This window comes from Elephas maximus, chromosome 17 (assembly GCF_024166365.1).
Source record: "Elephas maximus indicus isolate mEleMax1 chromosome 17, mEleMax1 primary haplotype, whole genome shotgun sequence".
NCBI classification, from domain to species: Eukaryota; Metazoa; Chordata; class Mammalia; order Proboscidea; family Elephantidae; genus Elephas; species Elephas maximus.
In genome coordinates this window covers 20,508,258-20,532,432 of record NC_064835.1, presented here as the reverse complement: position 1 = coordinate 20,532,432, position 24,175 = coordinate 20,508,258, and the positions used below count along the sequence as shown (strand labels likewise).

At 39.5% G+C, this 24,175-nt stretch overlaps 1 pseudogene; it reads right to left on the bottom strand.

Annotated features, from left to right (window-relative positions):
- Positions 1 to 22,896: 22,896 nt before the first annotated feature.
- Positions 22,897 to 23,815, bottom strand: LOC126061047 (olfactory receptor 150-like; annotated as a pseudogene).
- Between the last annotated feature and the right edge of the window lie 360 nt (positions 23,816 to 24,175).

Here is a 24,175-nt window from a genome sequence, read left to right as displayed (position 1 = left end):
GTGGAGGCTGCGGTAGAGGTGGTCTATTAATCCTTTGGACTAATCTTTCCCTTGTATCTTTAATTTTCTTTATGCTCCCTTGCTCCTCAAGGGGTCAGACCAATGGAGTATCTTAGATGGCCACTCACCGGCTTTTAAGACCCCAGATGCTACTCACCAAAAGAGAATGTAGGACATTTTCTTCATAAACTATGTTATGCCAATTGAGCTAGATGTTCCCAGAGGTCATGTCAAAGCCACTTTAGACTTAAAAATTGTTACTGTCATATTGCCAGATGTATGTTTAAAATAGTGGTAATGAAGTAGTAGATAACTTTCCAAAGAAAATGAATAAGTTAATTTCATTTCCAAATCATATACAGGAGATAGTGCTGGAATAACATAACATACAAACAGTCCAAGCAATATTAAAGATTTAGTGTTTTGTTTTTTTGTCTTTCTAGATGTAGTAAAACTTGAGTTTCTGAATTGTATATTAAATATCTAGTGTATAAAAACCATGTAAAATTAAAATAATGCCTTTTGTAGTTTTTTTGACAAAAAAGCCTTAAATCACTTGAATCATTTTTCACAAGTTAATACATTACATTTTAGATATTTCAGAATTCCATTTTTTTTTTCAGAAAGATTAAAAAAATTCTAATAGCTAAGGAAAAATAAGCTTAAAATTTAGGAAGAATATGTGTCAAATAAATCTGAGTGGAGCAGAGCTTGAATTTTAAACAAAAAAAAGCGTGTACAATATACAATCAAAAACCTAAACCTACTGCCATCTAGTCGATTTTGACTCATACACAGTAAATAAATAAATAGTCACTGTCAAATTTACTCTGACTCATGGCAACCCGATGTGTGTCAGAGTAGAACAGTGCTTCACAGGGTTTTCGATGGCTCACTTTTTGGAAATACATCACCAGGCCTTTCTTCTGAGGCATCTCTGAGTGGATTTAAACCTCAAATCTTTTAATTAGCAGCTGAATAGTTTAATCATTTGCATCACCCAGGGGCACCAGGCACCCAGTAAAAAAAGCAAATCAAACTCTTCCCTGTCAGGTCGATTCTGACACATAATGACCCTATAGGATAGAGCAGAAGTGCTCCATGTTGTTTCCAAGAAGCGTCTGGTAGATTTGAACTGCTGACGTTTTGGTTAGTAACCGAGGTCTTTAAGTACATATACCCAGTAGTTACACTAAATTACTAGTATATTGTATCATAAATAAATTTCAAAATGATTTTCAGGTATTTTCAGTATGATAATATAACTCACATGTCTCCAGAGCAGGTAATATCCTGGGAACCATTAAGAAAGATATTCCAATAAGATGAATCAAGTACAATTACACATATTAGCAGCATTTTGATCCTATGCTCCCTTCCACCTGGGCCATTATTCTTAAAACTGAGGAAAGGGTGCTTGGCTTATATCCTCTCCCGGGTCATTTCACACTACAGCCTGCTTCTCTGCTGTTACCTGGCACCTATCATGGATAATAGCTCTATTGGTTCTTTCACACCTTGGCTACTATTTTCTGGAAGGGATAGGACTGCTTCTTTTATCCTTTGTTTTTTTAAGGCACCATGAAGACATTACTGATGAATATAATGCAATTTTACTAAATGTTCCAGTATAAAAAGTTATTATACCATAGGCAGAATGCAACTGCTAACTGAGCATTAGAAAGCCATGGCCCTGAGGAATGTATTACTAACACTGTTGCTCCAGCAGTCTGAGTTTAGCTGCCATGTTCTCTTATCTTTCTACATCAACAGTTGTAAATCACTGAACTTGGGAAGAAGTAGTCCAGTAGATATATATATATATTGGTAAAAGTGCTTTAGAAATATATTTGAATTTCGAGCCTTTCACAAAACATGCACTTTTCAAATGATTAATCTTTGTCTTAACCCTTTATATATTTCTGTTACCTCCTTGATCCATATGGCATTCAAGTTTGTGACTCCTTCCTAGACCTTTTGTCATGGATTGAATTATGTCTCCCCAAAATATCTATCAATTTGGCTAGGTCATGATCCCCTTGTATGATTTCGTGATTGTCTACCACTTTATCATCTGATGTGATTTCCCTATGTGTTGTAAATCCTATCACTATGATGTCATAAAATGGATTAGCAGTAGTTATATTGAGGAGATCTACAAGATTAGCTACTGTCTTAAGCCAATCTCTTTGAGATATAAAAGAGAGAAGCTAGCAGAGAGACACGGGGACCTCATACCACCAAGAAAGCAGTGCTGCGAGCAGAGCAGATCCTTTGGACCTGAGGTTCCTGTGCTGAGATGTTCCCAGACCAAGGCAAGATTGATGACAAGGACCTTCCTCCCGAGCCGACAGAGACAGAAAGCCTTCCCCTGGAGCTGATGCTCTGAATTTGGACTTGTAGCCTACTAGATAGTGAGAGGATAAATTTCTCTTTGTTAAAGCCATCCACTTGTGGAATTTCTGTTAAAGCAGCACTAGATTACTAAGATACCTTTCTTCTAATTCTTTTGGAAACCAACTCCTTGATGTGACAAATGGCACCCCCAAAATCCCCTTTTCTTAACATACTGCAAATTAACTTTTATTTTTGACAAGATTCCTCAAATTTAAATGATTTCAAGTGTCAGCTGGATATAAGAAATTACAAGTTTATGATACAATATGATGACTACATGCTCTGCTGAAAAATCTTTTTTTTTTCATAAAAACGAAAACCCACAGCTAACATCATACATAATGCTGAAAGAATTAATATTTTCCTCCAAATATCAAGAATAAGAGAAGAATGTTCTCTCTAGCCATTTCTATTGAATATTATAGTGGAGATTCAGAGCAGAGCAATCAGTCAGACAATGAAATAAAAGGTAACCATGTTGGAAAGGAAGAGATAAAACTACTAAAAGTTTATATAAATTTGTGTATGGAAAATCCATAAAAAATATATTAGAGCTAACTTAAAATTTCAGCAAAGTTGCAGCTTAACAATCAACACAAAAAATTCAATTGCGAGGCGGGGGCCAAGATGGCGGACTAGGTGGACGCTACCGCGGATCCCTCTTGCAACAAAGACTCGGAAAAACAAGGGAATCGATCACATACATAACAATCTACGAACTCTGAACAAGCAGCACAGACTTAGAGACGGAAAACGAACAAATACGGGCAGACAGCGACTGTTTTCAGAACTAGGAGCCAGCGCACCAGGCAGGTGACCTTCGGAGCTCGATCGGGGGCAGAGCCCAGCGGGGCAGACGGCACAGAAAGGGGGCCCACCCCTTCCCCCCCCGAACCCATCCCGGGAGGAAGCCTAGCAGGTTGGCGCGGGCGGCGTAGGGGCGCAGCCGGAGGGAGAAGCACCCGGGAGGCAGTGACTGATCTGGGAGGGGGGAGAACAGCGTCCCAGCTGGGGTGCCGTCCCGCCGGGAGTTAGGCGAGAAGCCGACGGGGCGCGAGCGGGTGGGGGGTCAACTATATTTCCCTAAAGTGACCCCAGGGCGGGGCCCACACGTTCGTGCGGGAGGACGAACACCCAGTCCGCGCGTGTGGCACGGCACACCAGAGGGAGAAATCCCCGGAAGTGTCTGGTCTCAAAACAGGGAAAGCAGCATCCCAGACGGGCAGCCATTCCACTGGGATCTCGGCACGCGCGCGCGGGCGGGGCATGAGCGCGGGGTCCATTTTTATTACCCTGAATTGACCCAGGGGGCGGGACCACCTGGTCGTGCGAGTGACGCCCTCCCAGTTTGCGCGAGAGGTGTGGCACACCGGAAGGAGAAGTCCCCGGGAGGAACTGATTGGTCCCGAAGCGCAGAAAGTAGCGTCCCAGACAGAGTGTCGTCTTGCCGGGGCTTGGGTGCGCGCACGAGCGGGGCGTGAGCGCGGAGTCCATTTTTATTGCCCTGAATTGACCCAGGGGGCGGGCCCACCTGGCCGTGCAGGTGACCCCAAACCAGTTCACGCGAGAGGTGTGGCGCTCTGGAAGGAGAAGTCCCGGGGAGGAAGTGACTGGTTCCTGTACAGGGAAAGCAGCGTCTTAACCCGGAAGTCATCCCGCTGGGATTTGGGTGCACGCACAGGCGGGGCGTGACCGCGGGACCTAATTATAATCGCCTGAATAGACCCTGGGGGCGGGCCCACCCGTTCGTGTGGGAAACGCCCACCCAGTGCCCACGAGCGGTGCCGCGCACCGGAGGAAGTCCCCAGGAGGAATTGACTGGTTTCCGAACAAGGAAAGCAGTGTCCTAGCCAGGGACCCGTCCAGCCCGGATTTTGGCGAACGGGGGCGGAGCGTGAACGTGTTGTTCAGCTCTATATTCTGTGGTGCTACACTCCTAGCTCTCAGATCCCTCCCCCACCCTCCCCAGGCGACTCCATTAACATCCGAATACCCGGAGCCAGAGAGAGAATTCAGATAGGGATCTGACTGCATTTTTTTTTAGCCGACTACTTGGAAAATCTAGTTTCCCAGTGATGGCTCGGAGACAGCAGTCCATATCAAACCACATAAAGAAACAGACCATGACAGCTTCTCCAACCCCCCAAACAAAAGAATCAAAATCTTTCCCAAATGAAGATACAATCCTGGAATTATCAGATACAGAATATAAAAAACTAATTTACAGAATGCTTAAAGATATCACAAATGAAATTAGGCTAACTGCAGAAAAAGCCAAGGAACACACTGATAAAACTGTTGAAGAACTCAAAAAGATTATTCAAGAACATAGTGGAAAAATTAACAAGTTGCAAGAATCCATAGAGAGACAGCACGTAGAAATCCAAAAGATTAACAATAAAATTACAGAATTAGACAACGCAATAGAAAGTCAGAGGAGCAGACTCGAGAAATTAGAATGTAGACTGGGACTTCTGGAGGACCAGGGAAACAACACCAACATAGCTGAAAAAAAATCAGATAAAAGAATTTAAAAAAATGAAGAAACCCTAAGAATCATGTGGGACTCCATCAAGAAGGATAACTTGCGAGTGATTGGAGTCCCAGAACAGGGAGGGGGGACAGAAAACACAGAGAAAATAGTTGAAGAACTCCTGACACAAAACTTCCCTGACATCATGAAAGAAGAAAGGATATCTATCCAAGATGCTCATCAAACCCCATTTAAGATTGATCCAAAAAGAAAAACACCAAGACATATCATCATCAAACTTGCCAAAACCAAAGACAAACAGAAAATTTTAAAAGCAGCCAGGGAGAAAAGAAAGGTTTCCTTCAAGGGAGAATCAATAAGAATAAGTTCAGACTACTCAGCAGAAACCATGCAGGCAAGAAGGGAATGGGACGACATATACAGAGCACTAAACAAGAAAAACTGCCAACCAAGGATCATATATCCAGCAAAACTCTCTCTGAAATATGAAGGAGAAATTAAGATATTTACAGATAAACACAAGTTTAGAGAATTTGCAAAAACTAAACCAAGACTGCAAGAAATGCTAAAGGAGATTGTTTGGCCGGATGACCAATAATATCAGCTACCAGCACAATACAAGGTCACAAAACAGAACGTCCTGATATCAACGCAACTCAAACAGGGAAAGCACAAAAACAAACAAATTAAGACTAATTCTAAAAAATAAATAAATAAACAAAATAATACACACAACAGGAAATCATGGAAATCAATAGATAAACGATCAAAATAATCAAAAAGAGGGACTAAATATAGGAGACATTGAACTGCCAGATGGAGAGTGATACAAGGCGAAATAGAAGGATACAAGTTAGGTTTATACTTAGAAAAATAGGGGTAAATAAAAAGGTAACCACAAAAAGGAATATCAATTCCATAACTCAAGAAAAAAGCCAAGAAAAACGTAACGACTCAATAAACACAAAGTTAAACATTATGAAAATGAGGATCTCACAAGCTACTAAGAAAAACGTCTCAGCACAAAAAAGCATGTGGAAAAATGAAATGGCCAACAACACACATAAAAAGGCATCAAAATGACAGCACTAAAAACTTACTTATCTATAATTACGCTGAATGTAAATGGACTAAATGCACCAATAAAGAGACAGAGAGTCACGGACTGGATAAAAAAACACGATCCATCTATATGCTGCCTACAAGAGACACACCTTAGACTTAGAGACACAAACAAACTAAAACTCAAAGGATGGAAAAAAATATATCAAGCAAACAATAAGCAAAAAAGAAGAGGAGTAGCAATATTAATTTCTGACAAAATAGACTTTAGACTTAAATCCACCACAAAGGATAAAGAAGGACACTATATAATGATAAAAGGGACAATTGATCAGGAAGACATAACCATATTAAATATTTACGCACCTAATGACAAGGCTGCAAGATACATAAATCAAATTTTAACAGAATTGAAAAGTGAGATAGACACCTCCACATATATAGTAGGAGACTTCAACACACCACTTTCGGAGAAGGACAGGACATCCAGTAAGAAGCTCAATAGAGACACGGAAGACCTACTTACAACAATCAACCAACTTGACCTCATTGACTTATACAGAACTCTCCACCCAACTGCTGCAAAATATACTTTTTTTCTAGCGCACATGGAACATTCTCTAGAATAGACCACATATTAGGGCATAAAACAAATCTTTCCAGAATCCAAAACATCGAAATATTACAAAGCATCTTCTCAGACCACAAGGCAATGAAGCTAGAAATCAATAACAGAAAAACTAGGGAAAAGAAATCAAATACTTGGAAAATGAACAATACCCTCCTGAAAAAAGACTGGGTTATAGAAGACATCAAGGAGGGAATAAGGAAATTCTTAGAAAGCAACGAGAATGAAAATACTTCCTATCAAAACCTCTGGGACACAGCAAAAGCAGTGCTCAGAGGCCAATTTATATCGATAAATGCACACATACAAAAAGAAGAAAGGGACAAAATCAGAGAACTGTCCCGACAACTTGAGCAAATAGAAAGTGAGCAACAAAAGAATCCATCAGGCACCCGAAGAAAACAAATAATAAAAATTAGAGCTGAACTAAATGAATTAGAGAACAGAAAAACAATTGAAAGAATTAACAAAGCCAAAAGCTGGTTCTTTGAAAAAATTAACAAAATTGATAAACCATTGGCTAGACTGACTAAAGAAAAACAGGAAAGGAAACAACCCGAATAAGAAACGAGAAGGACCACATCACAACAGAACCAAATGAAATCAAAAGAATCATATCAGATTACTACATAAAATTGTACTCTAACAAATTTGAAAACCTAGAAGAAATGGATAAATTCTTGGAACAATACTACTTACCTAAACTAACACATTCAGAAGTAGAACAATTAAATAGACCCATAACAAAAAAAGAGATTGAAACGGTAATCAAAAAACTCCCAACAAAAAAAAGTCCTGGCCCAGATGGCTTCACTGCAGAGTTCTACCAAACCTTCAGGGAAGACTTAACACCATTACTATTGAAGGTATTTCAAAGTATAGAAAAAGACGGAATACTACCCAACTCATTCTATGAAGCTACCATCTCCCTGATACCAAAACCAGGTAAAGACATTACAAAAAAAGAAAATTTTAGACCTATATCCCTCATGAACATAGATGCAAAAATCCTTAATAAAATTCTAGCCAATAGAATCCAACAACACATCAAAAAAATAATTCACCCTGATCAAGTGGGATTTATACCAGGTATGCAAGGCTGGTTTAATATCAGAAAAACCATTAATGTAATCCATCACATAAATAAAACAAAAGACAAAAACCACATGATCTTATCAATTGATGCAGAAAAGGCATTTGACAAAGTCCAACACCCATTTATGATAAAAACTCTCACCAAAATAGGAATTGAAGGAAAATTCCTCAACATAATAAAGGGCATATATGCAAAGCCGACGGCCAATATCACTCTAAATGGAGAGAACCTGAAAGCATTTCCCTTGAGAACGGGAACCAGACAAGGATGCCCTTTATCACCACTCTTATTCAACATCGTACTTGAAGTCCTAGCCAGAGCAATTAGGCTAGACAAAGAAATAAAGGGTATCCAGATTGGTAAGGAGGAAGTAAAGCTATCACTATTTGCAGATGACATGATCGTATACATGGAAAACCCTAAGAAATCCTCCAGAAAACTACTGAAACTAATAGAAGAGTTTGGAAGAGTCTCAGGATATAAAATAAACATACAAAAATCACTTGGATTCCTCTACATCAACAAAAAGAACACCGAAGAGGAAATAACCAAATCAATACCATTCACAGTAGCCCCCAAGAAGATAAAATACTTAGGAATAAATCTTACCAAGGATGTAAAAGACCTATACAAAGAAAACTATAAAACTCTGCTACAAGAAATTCAAAAGGACACACTTACATGGAAAAACATACCCTGCTCATGGATAGGAAGACTTAACATAGTAAAAATGTCTATTCTACCAAAAGCCATTTATACATACAACGCACTTCCAATCCAAATACCAATGTCATACTTTAAGGGCATAGAGAAACAAATCACTAATTTCATATGGAAAGGAAAGAACCCCCGGATAAGCAAAACATTACTGAAAAAGAAGAAGAAAGTGGGAGGCCTCACTCTACCTGATTTCAGAACCTATTATATAGCTACAGTAGTCAAAACAGCCTGGTACTGGTACAACAACAGGCACATAGACCAATGGAACAGAATTGAGAATCCAGATATAAATCCATCCATGTATGAGCAGCTGATATTTGACAAAGGACCAGTGTCAGTCAATTGGGGAAATAATAGTCTTTTTAACAAATGGTGCTGGCATACCTGGATATCCATTTGCAAAAGAATGAAACAGGACCCATACCTCACACCATGCACAAAAACTAACTCCAAGTGGATCAAAGACCTAAACATAAAGACTAAAACGATAAAAATCATGGAAGAAAAAATAGGATCTACCCTAGGAGCCCTAATACAGGGCATAAACAGAATACAAAACATTGCCAAAAATGATGAAGAGAAACCAGATAACTGGGAGCTCCTAAAAATCAAACACCTATGCACATCTAAAGACTTCACCAAAAGAGTAAAAAGACCACCTACAGACTGGGAAAGAATATTCAGCTATGACATCTCAGACCAGCGCCTGATCTCTAAAATCTACATGATTCTGTCAAAACTCAACCACAAAAAGACAAACAACCCAATCAAGAAGTGGGCAAAGGATATGAACACACATTTCACTAAGGAAGATATTCAGGCAGCCAACAGATACATGAGAAAATGCTCTCGATCATTAGTCATTAGAGAAATGCAAATTAAAACTACGATGAGATTCCATAGACTGGCATTAATTCAAAAAACACAAAATAATAAATGTTGGAGAGGCTGCGGAGAGACTGGAACTCTCATACACTGCTGGTGGGGTTGTAAAATGGTACAACCACTTTGGAAATCCATCTGGCGTTATCTTAAACAGTTAGAAATAGAACTACCATACAACCCAGAAATCCCACTCCTCGGAATATACCCTAAAAATACAAGACCCTTCACACAAACAGATATATGCACACCCATGTTTATTGCAGCTCTGTTTACAATAGCAAAAAGCTGGAAGCAAACAAGATGTCCATCAACGGATGAATGGGTAAATAAATTGTGGTATATTCACACAATGGAATACTACGCATCGATAAAGAACAGTGACGAATCTCTGAAACACTTCATAACATGGAGGAATCTGGAAGGCATTATGCTGAGCGAAATGAGTCAGTTGCAAAAGGACAAATATTGTATAAGACCACTATTATAGGATCTTGAGAAATAGAAAAAACGGAAAAGAACACATACTTTTGTGGTTACAAAGGGGGGAGGGAGGGAGGGAGAGGGCTTTTTATTGATCAATCTGTAGATGGGAACTGCTTTGGGTGAAGGGAAAGACAACACTCAAAACATGGAAGGTCAGCCTAATTGGACAGGATTAAAAGTAAAGAGGTTTCCGAGATAAAATGAAAGCTTCAAAGGATAGTGAAGCAGGGGCTGGGGTCTGGGGAACTTGGTTTGAGAGGACTTCTAAATCAATGGGCAAAACAATTCTATTATGAAAACACTCTGCATCCCACTTTGAATTGTGGCACCTGGGGTCCTAAATGCCAACAAGCAGCCATCTAAAATACATTAATTGGTCTCAACCCACCGGGAGCAAAGGCAAAGGAAGAACACCAAGGTCACACGACAACTAAGAACCCAAGAGACAGAAAGGGCCACATGAACCAGAGACCTACAATATCCTGAGACCAGAAGAACTAGTTGGTGCCCGGCCACAATCGATGTCTGCCCTGTCAGGGAACACAACAGACAACTCCTGAGGGAGCAGGAGACCAATGGGATGCAGACCCCAAATTCTCATTAAAAGACCACACCTAATGGTATGATTGCGACTAGAGGAATCCCAGAGACAATGCTCCCCAGAACTTCTGATGGCACAGGACAGGAACCATCCCCGAAGACAAATCATCAGGCATGAAAAGGACTGGTCAGTGGGGGGGAGAGAGATACTGATGAAGAGTGAGCTAATTAAATCAGGTGGACACAGGAGAGTGTGTTGGCAACTCTTGACTGGAGGGGGGATGGGAAGATAGAGAGAGAGGGAAGAAGGTAAAATTGGCACGAAACGAGAGACTGTAAGGGCTGACTCAATAGGGGGAGAGCAAGTGGGAGAAGGGAGTAAGATGTATGTAAACCTACATGTGACAGACTGATTGGAATGGTAAATGTTCACTTGAAGCTTAATAAAAATTAAAAAAAAAAAAAATTCAATTGCATTTCTATATATTAGCAATGTTGTTATGTGCAGTTCAGTCAGTTCCAACTCATAGCAACCCTATGTATGGCAAAACAAAAACACTGCCTTTTCCTGTGCCATCCTCATAATTGTTGCTATGTTTGAGCCCATTGTTGCAGCCACTGTGTGACTCCATCTCACTCTGGGTCTTCCTCTTTTTTACTTACGCTCTACTTTACCAAGCATGATATCCTTCTCCAGGCACTGGTCCCACGTGATAACATGTCCAAAGTACCTCAGATGAAGTCTTGCCCTTCACCCTTCTCAGGAGCATTCTGGCTGTACCTCTTGCAAGACAGATTTGTTTGTTCTTCTGTCAATCCCTGGTATATTAAATATTCTTCAACAAAACCATAATTCAAATGCATCAATTCTTCTTTGGTCTCCCTTATTCATTGTCCAGCTTCCACATGCGTATGAGGCATATGAAAAGACAATGGCTTGGGTTCACACCAGAAAACCTGCTGCCTTCTAGTTGATCCCAACTCATAGTGACCCTATAGGACAGAGTAGAACTTCCCCATGGGGTATCAAAGGAGCAGCTGGTGGATTGAAACTGCCAACCTCTATAATTAGCAGCCTAGCTCTTAACCACTGTACCACCAGGGCCTCAAGGTGACAGTTTTACTTTTTAACACCTTGAAGAAGTCTATTGGAGCAGATTTGCCCAATGCAATATTTGGTTTGATTTCTGGTATTGGCCATTTTGAATTGAACTACCATATGGCATACTATACTAGGAATGACAAATTGAAGAGGACTGGTGTTGTGTTTGTCTTCAAAAAGAACATCTCAAGATCTATGCGGAAATAGAATGATGTCAGTGATATTATCCTTATCCCTACAAGGAAAACCAGTTAATACACTATTATTCAAATTTATAAACCAACTACTAATACCAAAGATAAAAAAATGAAGATTTTAACTAAGTTCTGCAGTCTGAAATGATCAAACTTGCAATCAAGGTGCATTAATAATTACTGGTGATTGGAAAGCAAAATTTGGAAACAAAGATGAAAGATTGTTAGTTGGAAAATATGGCCTTGGTATTAGAAACCACATGGGAGATCCCATGATATAATTTTACAAGACTGACAACTTATTCATTGGAAATACCTTTTTACAACAATGTAAACGGTGACTAAACAAACAGACCTCAAAAGATGGAATGCAGAGAAATGAAATCCTCTACACCTGTGGAAAGAGATGATGGAGAAGCTCAGTATCATCAGTCAGAAAAAGGCCAGGGGTCGACTCCAGAACAGACCATCATTTGCTCATATGCAAGTTCAAATTGAAGCTGAAGAAAATTAAAACAAGTTCACAAGAGCCAAAGAATAACCTTGAGTGTATCCCACCTGAATTTAGAGACTGCCTCAAGAATAGATTTGATGTACTGAACAATAATGACTGAAGACTAGATGGCACCTAACCACAACAACATCTAGAATATGTTAAGAATTCTTACAAGTGAACAACAAAAAGACAAACACACAATAAAAATATGAGCAAGAGACTTGAACAGGCATTTGTCTAAAGAAAGTATAAAAATGGCCTGTAAACACATTAAAAGATATACAACATCATTAGTCAATAGAAGAATGGAAATCAAAACCACAATAAGACACCTCTTCACACCCACTAGGATGACTATAATTCAAAAGACAGGCAATAACAAGTTTTAACAAGGATGAGGAGAAATTAGAATTGTCATGCATTGCTATGCCCTAAAGGGTCAAGGAGAGTCAGGATCAACTCCATGGCAATGGTTTGGTTTTATTTTATTAATCATGAATTATTAATAAATTACTTATATGAGGCAGGCATATATTCTCTTTAAAACTTCCTCCTATATCTTTTATCAGAGAAAAAAATTGAGCAAATATAAAAATAAAATAAACTTTACTTAAAACCAAACCAAACACACTGTCGTCGAGTCAGTTCCAACTCATAGTGATGTTGCAGGACAGGGTGGAACTGCCCCATAGAGTTTTTAAGTCTGTAAACCTTTACAGAAGCAGACTGCTGCATCTTTCTCCCTTTGGGCAGCTGGTGGGTTCAAACCGCCAGCTCCCAGAAGATGTAAGTGAGTTATCCAGTAATATGTAGCCCCAGATTGGCTTTCCTCTGACTCCAAGATAGTTTGCCATGTGCAGACAGCAACCCTCCCAAGTTCTGGGTCAGTTCTATACTTTCCTATGAGGAATTTAAAAATGTCTAGAGGACAAGCAGTTTGTATTTGGTTACCAATTGAAAGGCTGGTGATTTAAACCCAATAAGTGGTGCCATGGAAGAAATGCTTGGCAATCTGTGTCCATAAAGGTTATAGCCAAAAAAGTCTATGTACCTCAGTTCTGTCACACAGGGGGTGACCACAAATCACAATCAAATTGAGGGCAACAGGTTTACAGCATAAAACTGTCCATTCATGATCAAGCCAAACTTGCTGTGGCTCTTTTAAGCCCCCAAATTATGACTTACCAGTTACCCTTTATAAAATCTCAAATTTTTCATTTTCTTTTTTTAAATCAGTTCCTTTCATTGACCTCTATTAAAGGAGCTGAGCTGCAGTATCCTCCCATTTCCCTGACTCTAATTCTTTGGCCAGTCGACTGTCTTTCCTCTATTCTTTGCCGCACAAGGCTGACCCACTGATAACAGCCCTCACCAGAGAAGCCCCAGTATCTATCGTGCAGTCTTGGTAACTCTCACTGCAGATGTGGGGCTGTGATCTATTATCGTATTTTTACATAATAACAGGCACTTTCTACATTTTTTTGCCACCCATACCATCCCCAACTCAAGGTATTTTGATAACTACATTATGCAAATTTTTTACAGAATTATGTTAAAAATTGACACAGAAGCACTTATGAAAAGACCTCACGGAAAGAGAGTGGTTGGCAAGCAAATATAAAAGGCACAAGTTATTTGTGTAAAAATACAGTACATGTGGCCAGAGCACTTGAAAACTGACCCTGGCACATACTTTCAATTTCTATTGCTTTCTGTTCTGCTGCCCTATTTTTCACCACCTGTCTGTTTGAATGCCCTGTGACTGCTATTTGTGGAGGATTCACAAAATCACCTGCCCTGTGTCACTAGTCTTACTCACCTAGAGATCAATGAATCCTGAAAAAAAGAGTTGAGATATGAAAAAAAGATAGTCTTCTGCCTTTGAATGCATTACGGGAAGAAATCAGTAACCATTTGACAGGTATCTTTATGAAATTCCAGTATGGTTGTAAGAAGGCTGAGACTTCATGAAGATTAAAAGGTTCCAGGACAGGTGGGATACAGATACTCACCTTTTCCTGTGTGGAATGCTTAGCTGGGCACTCTGTATGCTTTAGACCAAGTGCCCTCTGAAGGAAATAGCTCTTAGTAATGCTGGTGGTGGTGATTCAAAATAGAGACCCCTTGGTTCTCTTTTACTGAGGGCTCAGAATGCAGATGTCAGTTTCTGAGATTCTCATGTAAATATTATGAATCAAAGTTGTGATTCCTTAGTGTAACTCCCTCAGAGTGCTACCTGAGACACTTGCCAAAGTGGCATGTTTTTATCTAGGGTTTCAATATACAAGAGGTCTCATCAAAAACATACAGATAGAAGGTCTCCCAAGATTTCTGTTCACCAGGGATGAGCTACTGGGAAAAAGGAGCAATTAAAATTTTATTATCTTTCTTATGAGGCTCTCATTAGCTCCCTAGTGTATAATATTCTCTCTCGGTGTTGAAATAGTAGACAGTCGGTACTAGGAGGTACTTATGACAACAGCTTCCAACTTGAATATAATTTCTGAACTATTTGAAACCATAGTTTTAATTCTTTTTCTATTTATTTAAGATTCAGAGAAATGTTCATTGGATTTGTTGGTGTTCCTCTCTGTGTTTTGAAGACTATCTTTTTGTGCATAAACTTTTGTTTATACTACCCAGGATTTACTGAACACTTGCTATGCACCACACACACAATTCTAAACCTGTTACATTTAGTAACACATTTAATCCTCACACAGGAAGATAATATTATATTGAATCAAGTAGCAGTTTCAGATGATTTCACTTCAAATATTACGCCCTTTCAAAAAACAATGGAGAAGATGGCTGACTAGGTAGAAGCTACCTTAGATCCCTCTTGCAACAAAGACTCAGAAAAACAAGTGAACTGATCACATACATGACAATCTACGAACCCTGACCATCAAACACAGATCTAAAGAGTTGACCTGAGTGACAGAGACTGAGAACGAACAACCACGGGGAAGCAACGACTGCTTTTGGAGCCTGGAGCCAGCGTCCCAGTCAGAAAACATTGGCGCCGGGATTTGGACTAGGCGCATGGGAGCTGAGCACAGCATCCTGAGACGGCGCAAACACGTGTCGCGGCCCTAGCTGCCAGAAGTGACCTCGGGGGAAACCCAGCCAGTGCATGCAGGCAGCGAAGCGATGCGGCTGACAGGAGGAGAAGTCACCGGAGGAAGGGACCGATTTTGGAGCCTGGAGTGGGGCGTCCCAGCTGGGAACCTTGGTGCTGGGCTTTGGACTGGGAGGGGAGGAACTGACCAAGGCTTCTGAGACAGCACAAGCACAGGACGCGGGCCTGACACTCGGGGCAATCTCGACCCAGCTAATGCACACAGGCTACACACCCCTGGGGGAATCTCAGATAAAAAAGTCATCACCAAACAAGATAAGTAAGTTTGTCTATATTCCGGGGTTCTACGCTCTCCTATTTATCAGATCCCTCCCCTCCCCTTCCTAGGTGGCTTCATTAACATTGGAATTTCCTGAGCCAGACAGTGAAGTGTTCTGTGGTTTTTCTTTTTTTTTTTTTTTTTCCCGTCTTTTCCTAACCAATTCTCCTGGCCTGAGAGAAGAAGCTACAAAAAACCCAGGGACCAAAAATCCTTCCCTAATTGGACTAAAAACACAGAACCAGCTCCAGCCAAACATATGTGATCTACAGTCTTGGGCTTTCATCCCTAGAGGGAATAAGGTGACTATTATAATGCAAAGGCAATTCTGATAGAGATATGACTATAATTGTTTAAGCTGATTACTGGAAAGACAAGTTTCCCAGCTCTGATATCTCTGCGTATTCAACAGAGCCCTCACTGACCCACAATGGGGAACTGAGGGCTGAAGCTCCCCCCAGACCACCTAGCCTCCTGCCTTAGGGGTCTAAGGAGGGTGACACTAACCAATCTGTAGAGGTAATTGCATTGAGGGCCTAAGATACAGCTGCAGAGCCCACCCACCAAAGTACTTTAGGCAAAGAGACATACCTACTTCAATGGCACTTGAGGAGCCTGTCAGCATCCTACCCTCCGTACAGTGTGAACCCCTGCTGCTACTAGAATCTGGTGCACACAACTATCACCAGTACTCCTCTAGGATGATTGGTGACAGTCTGCACCACACATTTGATGACCCAAAATCAGATTATACTCAAGAATAGTGAACAGACTCTTAGGCTTATATATCGGGTAACAACCCAAACCAGCTGGTAAAAGGACATAAGTGATTCAAGGGCTACAACAATCAAGACAACGCAATCTAGTAGCCCATCTACGTATATTGAAAGAAAACAAAACAAGATAAGACTCAATGAGCAAATACAAAATAAATCACTACAATATCTTATAGATGTCTCGGAGACAGCAGTAGATATCAAACCACATAAAGAAGCAGACCATGATTGATCCTACATCTTCCCAAACTAAAAAATCAAAATCTTTCCCAAATGAAGATACAATCCTGGAATTGCCAGATGCCGAATATAAAAAACTAATTTACAGAATGCTTCAAGACATCAGGGATGACCTCAGAAATGAAATAAGGCAATCGACAGAAAAAGCCAAGGAACACACTGATAAAGCAGTGGAAGAAATCAAAAAGATTATTCAAGAACATAGTGGAAAAATTAATAAGTTGCAAGAATCCATAGAAGGACAGCATTCAGAAATCCAAAAGATTAACAGTAAAATTACAGAATTAGACAACTCAATAGGACGTCAAAGGAGCAGAATCGAGCAACTGGAATGCAGAGTGGGGGAGCTGAAGGATAAGGGAATTGACCCCAATACAGCTGAAAAAAATCAGATAAAAGAATTAAAAAAAATGAAGAGACGCTAAGAATCATGTGGGACTCTATCAAAAAGAATAACTTGCATACGATTGGAGTTCCAGAAGAGGGAGGGAAAACAAAAAATACAGAGAGAATAGTTGAAGATCTGTTGGCAGGAAACTTCCCTGACATCATGAAAGATAAAAGGATATCTATCCAAGATGCTCATCGAACCCCATATCAGATTGATCCCAAAAGAAAATCACCAAGACATATTATCATCAAACTTGCCAAAACCAAAGATAAAGAGAAAATTTTAAAAGCAGCCAGGGATAAAAGAAAGGTCTCCTACAAAGGAGAATCAATAAGTTCAGACTACTCAGCAGAAACCATGCAGTCAAGAAGGCAATGGGATGACATATATAGAGCACTGAAGGAGAAAAACTGCCAGCCAAGGATCATATATCCAGCAAAACTCTCTCTCAAATATGAAGGTGAAATTAAAATATTTACAGATAAACACAAACTTAGAGAATTTGCAAAAACCAAACCAAAGCTACATGAAATACTAAAGGAAATTCATCAGAAAACCAATAATATCAGATACCAGCACAACACAAGGTCACAGAACAGAACATCCTGATATCAACTCAAATAGAGAAATCACAAAAACAAGATTAATTTTAAAAAGAAAAAAATGCTCAAAACAGGGAATCATTGAAGTCAATATGTAAAACATCACAATAATCAAAAAGAGGGACTAAATACAGGAGGCATAGAACTGCCATATGGAGAGGAAAACAAGGCAATATACGACAATACAAGTTAGGTTTTTACTTAGAAAAATAGGCGTAAATATTAAGGTAACCACAAAGAGGTATAACAACTCCATAACTCAAAATAAAAACCAAGAAAAACATAACGACTAAGCATACATAAATTCAACTACTATGAAAATGAGGAACACACAATTTACAAAGAAAAACGTCCCAGCACAAAAAAGTAAGTGGAAAAATGAAATTCTCAACACCACTCACAAATATGACAGCACTAAACACATATCTGTAATTACAATGAATGTAAATGGACTAAATGCACCAATCAAGAGACATAGAGTCTCAGAGTGGATAAAGAAACACGATCTGTCTATATGCTGCCTACAAGAGACACACCTTAGACTTAGAGACACAAACAAACTAAAACTCAAAGGATCGAAAAAAATATATCAAGCAAACAACAAGCAAAAAGAGCAAGAGGAGCAATATTAATTTCTGACAAAATAGACTTCAAAGTTAAATCCACCACAAAGGATAAAGAAGGACACTACATAATGATGAAAGGGATAATAGACCAGGAAGATATAACCATATTAAATATTTATGCACCCAATGACAGGGCTGCAAGATACATAAAACAAACTTTAACAGAACTGAAAAGTGAGATAGACACCTCCACAATTGCAGTAGGAGACTTGAACACACCACGTTCGGAGAAGGACAGGACTTCCAGTAAGAAGCTCAATAGAGACACGGAAGACCTAATTGCTACCATCAACCAACTTGACCTCATAGACCTATACAGAACACTCCACCCAACAGCTGTAAAATATACTGTTTTTTCTAGCACACATGGAACATTCTCTAGAATAGACCACATATTAGGTCATAAAACAAAACTTTCAGAATCCAAAACATCGAAATATTATAAAGCATCTTCTCAGACCACACGCCATAAAAGTGGAAACCGATAACAGAAAAATTAGGGAAAAGAAATCAAATACTTGGAAAATGAACAATACCCTGTTCAAAAAAGACTGGGTTATAGAAGACATTAAGGATGGAATAAAGAAATTCATAGAATGCAATACGAATGAAAACACTTCCTATCAAAACCTCTGGGACACAGCAAAAGCAGTGCTCAGAGATCAATTTATACCGATAAATGCACACATACATAAAGAAGAAAGAGCCAAAATCAGGGAACTCTCCCTACAACTTGAACAAATAGAAAGCAAGCAAAAAAAGAATCCATCAGGCACCAGAAGAAAAGAAATAATAAAAATTAGAGCCGAACTAAATGAATTAGAGAACAGAAAAACACATGGAAGAATTAACAAGGCCAAAAGCTGGTCCTTTGAAAAAATTAACAAAATTGAGAAACCGGTGGCCAGACTGACTACAGAAATACAGAAAAGGAAACAACCCGAATAAGAAATGAGATGGGCCACATCACAACAGACCCAACTGAAATTAAAAGAATCATATCAGATTATTACAAAAAATTGTACTCTAACAAATTTGCAGACCTAGAAGAAATGGATGAATCCCTAGAAAAACACTACCTACCTAAACTAACACAATCAAAAGTAGAACAACTAAATAGACCCATAACAAAAAAAGAGATTGAAAAGGTAATCAAAAAACTCCTAACAAAAAAAAAAAGCCCTGGCCCAGACAGCTTCACTGCAGAGTTCTACGAAACATTCAGAGAAGAGTTAACACCACTACTACTAAAGGTATTTCAAAACATAGAAAATGATGGAATACTACCTAACTCATTCTATGAAGCCACCATACCCCTGGTACCAAAACAAGGTAAAGACACCACAAAAAAAGAAAATTACAGACCTATATCCCTCATGAACGTAGATGCAAAAATCCTCAACAGAATTCTAGCCAATAGAATTCAACAACATATCAAAAAAATAATCCAACACTACCAAATGAGATGCATACCAGGTATGCAAGGCTGGTTTAATATTAGAAAAACGATTAATGTAATCCAGCATATAAATAAAACAAAAGACAAAAACCACATGATCTTATCAATAGATGTAGAAAAGGCATTTGACAAAGCCCAACACCATTCATGATAAAAACTCTCAGTATAATAGGAATTGAAGGAAAATTCCTCAACATAATAAAGGGCATCTATTATACAATTTATTATACAAAGCCAACAACCAACATCACCCTAAATGGACAGAGCCTAAAAGCATTTCCCTTGAGAACGGGAACCAGACAAGGATGCCCTTTATCACCACTCTTATTCAACATTGTGCTAGAAGTCCTAGCCAGAGCAATTAGGCTAGACAAAGAAATAAACAGCATCTGGATTGGCAAAGAAGAAGTAAAATTATCTCTATTTGCAGATGACTTGATCTTATACACAGATAATCCTAAGGAATGCTCAAGAAAATGACTGAAACTAATAGAAGAGTCCGGCAGTGTCTCAGGTTACAAGATAAACATACAAAAATCACTTGGATTCCTCTACATCAACAAAAAGAACATCGAAGAGGAAATCACCAAATCCATGGCATTCACAGTAGCCCCCAAGAGGATAAAATACTTAGGAATAAGTCTTACCAAAGATGTAAAAGACGTGTACAAAGAAAACTACAAAGTACTAGTTGAAGAAACTAAAAAGGACCTACGTAAGTGGAAGAACATACCTTGCTCATGGATAGGAAGACTTAACATAGTAAAAATGTCTATTCTACCAAAAGCCATCTACACATACAATGCACTTATGATCCAAATTCCAATGACATTTTTTCATGTGATGGAGAAACAAATGACAAACTTCATATAGAAGGGCAAGAAGTCCCAGATAAGTAAAGCATTACTGAAGAACAAAGTGGGAGGCCTCACTCTACCTGATTTTACAACATATTATACAGCCACAGTAGTCAAAACAGCCTGGTATTGCTACAACAACAGGCACATAGACCAATGGAACAGAATTGAGAACCCAGATATAAATCCATCCACATATGAGCAGCTGATATTTGACAAAGGCCCAGTGTCAGTTAATTGGGGAAAAAATAGTCTTCTTAACAAATGGTGCTGGCATAATTGGATATCCATTTGCAAAAAATGAAACAGGACCCATACCTCACACCATGCACAAGAACTAACTCCAAGTGGATCAAAGACCTAAACAGAAAGACTTAAACGATAAAGATCATGGAAGGAAAAATAGGGACAATGTCAGGAGCCCTAACACAAGACATAAACAGAATAAAAAACATTACCAAAAATGACGAAGAGAAACCCGATAACTGGGAGCTCCTAAAAATCAAACACCTGTGCTCATCTAAAGACTTCACCAAAAGAGTACAAAGACCACCTACAGATTGGGAAAAAATTTTCAGCTATGACATCTCCGACCAGCGCCTGATTTCTAAAATCTATATAATTCGGTCAAAACTCAACCACAAAAAGACAAACAACCCAATCAAAAAGTGGGCAAAGGATATGTATACGCACTTCACTAAAGAAGATATTCAGGCAGCTAACAGATACATGAGAAAATGCTCTCGATCATTAGCCATTAGAAAAATGCAAATCAAAACTACAATGAGATTCCATCTCACTCCAACAAGGCTGGCATTAATCCAAAAAACACAAAATAATCAATGTTGGAGAGGTTGCAGAGAGATTGGCACTCTTACACCCTGCTGGTGGGAATGTAAAATGGTACAACCACTTTGGAAATCTATCTGGCGTTATCTTAAACAGTTAGAAATAGAACTACCATACAACCCAGAAATCCCACTCCTCGGAACATACCCTAGAGATACAAGAGCCTTCACACAAACAGATATATGCACACCCATGTTTATTGCAGCTCTGTTTACAATAGCAAAAAGCTGGGAGCAACCAAGGTGTCCATCAATGGATGAATGGGTAAATAAATTGTGGTATATTCACACAATAGAATACTACGCATCTATAAAGAACAGTGACAAATCTGTGAATCATTTCATAACATGGAGGAATCTGGAAGGCATTATGCTGAGCGAAATGAGTCAGAGGCAAAAGGACAAATATTGTATAAGACCACTATTATAAGACCTTGAGAAATAGTAAAAACTGAGAAGAACACATACTTTTGTGGGTACGAAGGGGGGAGGGAGGGAGAGGGTTTTTTTATTGATTAATCAGTAGATAAGAACTGCTTTAAGTGAAGGGAAAGACAACATTCAATACATGGAAGGTCAGCTCAATTGGACTGGACCAAAAGCAAAGAAGTTTCCGGGATCAAATGAATGCTTCAAAGGTCAGCAGAGCAAGGGCGGGGGTCTGGGGACCATGGTTTGAGGGGACTTCTAAGTCAATTGGCAAAATAATTCTATTATGAAAACATTCTGCATCCCACTTTGAAATGTGGCGTCTGGGGTCTTAAATGCTAACAAGCGGGCATCTAAGATGCATCAATTGGTCTCAACCCACCTGGAGCAAAGGAAAATGAAGAACACCAAGGTCACACGACAACTAAGAGCCCAAGAGACAGAAAGGGCCACATGAACCAGAGACCTACATCATCCTGAGACCAGAAGAACTAGTTGGTGCCTGGCCACAATCGATGACTGCCCTGACAGGGAGCACAACAGAGAACTCCTGAGGGAACAGGAGATTAGTGGGATGCAGACCCCAAATTCTCATGAAAAGGCCATACTTAATGGTTTGGCTGAGACTACAGGAATCCCGGCGGCCATGGTCCCCAGACCTTCTGTTGGCACAGAACAGGAACCATCCCCGAAGACAACTCATCAGACATGAAAGGGACTGGTCAGTGGGTGGGAGAGAGATGCTGATGAAGAGTGTGCTAATTATATCAGGTGGACACTTGAGATTGTGTTGGCATCTCTTGTCTGGAGGGGGGATGGGAGAATAGAGAGAGAGGGAAGCTGGCAAAATTGTCACAAAAGGAGAGACTGAAAGGGTTGACTCAATAGGGGGAGAGCAAGTGGGAGTACGGAGTAAGATGTATATAAACTTATATGTGACAGACTGATTGGATTTGTAAACGTTCACTTGAAGCTTAATAAAAGTTAATAAAAAAAAATGATAGGAGGTAATATGGATTACTACAGGTGACCTCTGGGACTTCCTAGAATTTACACTGCCCTCCATGTGACTGTCCTCCACGTAGCACTATGAATCCAGTCTTGTCCTTGAAATCTTTTTCCAAATAATAGAGTGTTGGATATAATATCACTACTTGTGTATATATGTTGCTATCTCTGGACTCCTTCCTTACTGAAACTTCTCCAAGAATTATAAATCTTTGCTAATGCAAAGTAGTCTTTTCTCAATGATTTTTTTAGAGAACTTTTGACATCCTTATTCCTCAGGCTGTAGATCAGGGGGTTCAGCATTGGTACAATAACAGTGTAAAACACAGAAGACACTTTGCTCTGGTCCATGGAGCTGACGTTTGATGGCTGCAGGTAACTGAATGCTAGAGAGCCATAGAAAAGTGTGACAGCTGAGATGTGGGAGCTACATGTGCTGAAGGCTTTGGACCTGCCCTCAGCAGAGTGGATTTGCAGTATGCTGGCAATGATGGAGACATAGGTGCCAAGGATGATCAAGGTTGGAGCAACAACATTAAATGCACTGGAGCACAAAACTACCACTTCATTGATATAAGTGCTGGAGCAGGGGAGCTCTAGTAGTGGTAAAACATCACAGAAGTAATGGTTGATTATTTTAGCCTTGCAGAAAACCACTTTTAACATACAACCTGTGTGAACTGTGGCACCAATCAAGCCCATCGTATATACCTCAACTACCAACCAGGAGCAGACCTGATTAGACATGGTGACATTGTAAAACAATGGATTACAGATGGCAACATAGTGATCATATGCCATCACAGCCAACATATGACCTTCTGATACAATAAAAAAAAATGAAGAAGTAGAGCTGAGTCATGCATTCGGGGTAGGAGATGGCGTTCTTCTCTGTCACAAAGTTCACCAGCATTTTGGGGGTAATGACAGTGCGATAGCAGAGATCAATGAAGGACAAACTGCTGAGGAAATAGTACATGGGGATGTGCAGATGAGAACTGAGCCCAATCAGTGTGATCATGCCCAGATTCCCCACCACTGTGATAATATAGACTCCTAGGAAGAAAAGAAAGAGGGGCATCTAGAGTTCTGGCTTTTCTGTTAGCCCAGCAAGAATGAACTCGGTCACTGTGATTTCCTGCTGCCATTTTCCTAGGGGAATTCTATAGAGGAAGAGAAGAAGAAATTAGAGGTAGGTGTTAAATTATGCAATGTGAAACAGATGAAAGTCTTATCATTCAGGTATCTCCAATTCTTTCTCCCTGTGCCTGTTGTATGTTGAAAGTGAAAGATTCTGGGATCTCAGCATTATGGGTTATGCAAATACACATCAGATGGAATTATATATATATTTTTTGTTTCTGTGCTCCAAGAGTGAGTCTTAGTATTAACCAGTCTCTGAACATCTAAAGAACTGTTCTTTAGATAATTTAGAATAATG